Source organism: Lipotes vexillifer, unplaced genomic scaffold (assembly GCF_000442215.2).
Source record: "Lipotes vexillifer unplaced genomic scaffold, Lipotes_vexillifer_v1.1 scaffold543, whole genome shotgun sequence".
NCBI lineage: Eukaryota > Metazoa > Chordata > Mammalia > Artiodactyla > Lipotidae > Lipotes > Lipotes vexillifer.
In genome coordinates this window covers 4,586,989-4,590,186 of record NW_006799055.1, presented here as the reverse complement: position 1 = coordinate 4,590,186, position 3,198 = coordinate 4,586,989, and positions in this window count along the sequence as shown.

Here is a 3,198-nt window from a genome sequence, read left to right as displayed (position 1 = left end):
TCCCTGCTGAGCCAACCTTCTGTTCCTCCTGGACCGATCTGCACAGATGGCCACTATCTTCATCTCAGAAGACAAGTGTTCCAACTGACACAAAGCCTTCTTAAAACTCCCCAGCCCAAGAAAAACAGAGGCACTGTGTGGAGAGAAAGACCTAGTTCTACAGAAACAACTTTCCAGGAAAGCCTAGAAAACAGTACTGTCCTGCTGACAGCAGGCATTTCCTTTTTCCCCAGAGACTCCTCGTCCCAGCAGGGAAGAACAACCAAGAGAGATTGGTTGTATCCACCCACAGAAATTTAAAAACAGGATATTGAAGTCCTGTGGCAGGAAACAAACAATAGTTGGACAATACAAATTCAGTAATCCAGCATATGCACCGGAATTTAATAAGCCATTTTGCTTCAGAATAATGGTTGCATGGGGTTTGATTTAATTAATCTCAGCAGGCTTGGAAACAGCCCCCAGGAAATCAGTGTGATAAACTTCCTTCAGGTGTGCTAGTCTGAGAATGTAAGTAGCCACACTACCAACTCGGACATCTTTAGGCAGCGGCAGTGGTACTGTACGCTTTCACCTGTCCACCTGCAGGCACTGATCTTGTAATGCTAGAATATTCTTGCTTCCGCGTCCCACTTGAAGGTTTCTGGGTCAGCACCCACTCAGGGTGAGCACCTTGGATGAGGGGTCAGATTAGAAATAAAGACTAGGAAAAGCAGGGAGAGTTCCTGCTTCCTCCGACGAGATTACTTCTGTATCAGAAGGAAGGCAGACGGTGTTCTCTCAGCCTGAGTACTTTTCCTAATTTTGAGTGGAGCCACGGGAGGCGCAGACCAGCAGATGGAGGGGGAGAGCGGGGACTAACGGAGCATCTTCTCCATTCCTCCGGGTACCCCGTCCCTGGGAGCAGAAGATTCTAGCCTGAAAGAAAGTCCAGAGGAGGTTAACGTACATCACTCCCCTCCAACCCAACGCAGAATCTAACAAGGGAAGGCGGAAGGCGAGGCTGGAGGGAAGGAGATAGCCGAGACTGGACAATGCCAGCGCCTCCCCGGGCCAGAACCACGACCGTGTTTATGGATGGACCGTCCCTCGTCCCAGTGAGCGCTGTCATCATCCATGAGCCCAAGACACTCTGCCAGGCACGCGGCAGTTCAAGAGCTGAGTCTGGGCACAGGGTCTGCCTTCAGACGGCTCAACCATGAGCGGAGCTGTTGACACTGATGCTGTCGGGTGAGGACAGCCGTTGAAAACACTAATAGAGGGACCCGCCTGGCGGTCCAGTGGTTGACTCAGCGCTTCCACTGCAGGGGGCGTGGCTTTGATCCCTGGTCGGGAGATAGGATCCCACATGCCTCACGGTTGGGGAAAAGAGGGGAGGGAAGGGGAGGGAGGGAGAAAGAAAGAAAAGAAAAAGAAAATCCCAACATTCAGCCCAATTCCACAAGCTGCAAGTTTACAAATCAGCCTTCTCCCTCACACCTTGCCATGACTTGTCATCAAAAAATGAATCTTCAAAAGAGGCCGCCACTTTCCTTACTCAGACTTCCAGGGCTTCGTGTCTTAGGGAGGCCAGGAGTCTAGACCCAACTTAGGCGGGAACGTCACTGGTTCCAAGACACACTGACTCAGCAGAGCACACAGGCTGGCCCTACCCTAGACCTACACACACACACACAAACACACACACACACACCCCAGAACTGGAGCTGGGCCATAACAGTGAAGTCCCCCGTCCTTTTCTGGGAAGTGCACGACACCACGGTTCTGGCAGAGCAGCCTGAGGACTCAGAGAGATGCTCCAACGCCAGAGTTGGGCTTGACTTAATAAAACAAGCAGGCTCTTCAGTAAGATGGGCCACTCAATCCACTCTGGGGAGTTCAGATTTGTTTCAGAAAAGTCAAAGGTAGAAAAAGCAGAGAAAGCAGGTCTGGCAGATCTTAGAACATACCATTTTGAAGAATATTGTTGACTTTTCCCGATATATCTTGGATTATTTCTTAACCTCAGATTCTTAAAGCTAAAATATATCTTTAACTTTTCTCATTTTAAATACCTAATCCTTTTCGATATAACTGAAGCTGTAGATATTCATATATCCCCTCCTTCTTTATTGTTTCAAATGAAGGTTTGGGGGATGTTATTTCAGAAGGCTCCATGGAACATTTAAGCCAGGGCAATTCCTGTGAAGGCCTGTATTTCTAAAGCCTATTCAGTCTGTGGGTAACACCATTGATAATGTTAAGACCACACAATGGAGGCTAGTCTTTACCATAATACTGAGCTACTTGTGTGCTGGCTACACAAAAGTTTCCCCGGTGGTAGATTTTCACTTAGTAATCAGGCCTGAGCAGAACAAATATAGTGAATCAATTATTTCTATTTGCAAAAACACGCATTTAAACGTGCTAGGGGCAAGCTAAGAGTAAACAGCAGTTCCTTGTATGCTCTGCATGGCAAAACAAAACCAAAAACAGAACCTAACTTTTCCACAGTAAGAGAACAAATCATAAACTCGAGATACGAATTCCCCTATTTCTCATTTCTTTAATTAATTTGGCCAAACCACTAGGACGGACTCTGGACTAAAAGAAATCAGAAACCCCCAGACCTTAAACTGGATTGAGGATTTCATCCTGAGGTTACTGACTGTGGGTCACTGACTCCGGGCTCCAGGCAAACTGGACTTTCATAACTTGTCGGGATATTTTAGGATAATTGTTGCATGGGGTTTGATTTAATTAATCTCAGCAGGGTTCAAAGAAGGCCCATGGAGTCAACATGAAAAATGTCCTTCAGATGTTCTATTATTAAAAGTGGAGTAATTATGTCACCAAAAGAGACAGGTACAGAGAAGGCTGCAGCTATGGACTAAAACCTAAAGAAACACTTTCTACGTGCTGACAGATATGCTTGTCCTTCCACAGGAAATAAGGGATAAAACTGCCAGCTTGGTGTTTGATGCAAAGCAGATACTCATCAACATCTGCTGAATTAATAAAAAAATGAATGAAGGTAGGATGAATAGGTGACAGGACAGGGTATGCAAAAAGACTGTATGTTATTCAAATAACGGTTAGAAATACATAATTTATAACATAGTGACATTTAGATCCTAGAACAGGGGTCCCCAACCGGCCCGAGGCCTGTCAGGAACCGGGCTGCACAGCAGGAGGTGAGTGGTGGGCAAGCGAGCTAAG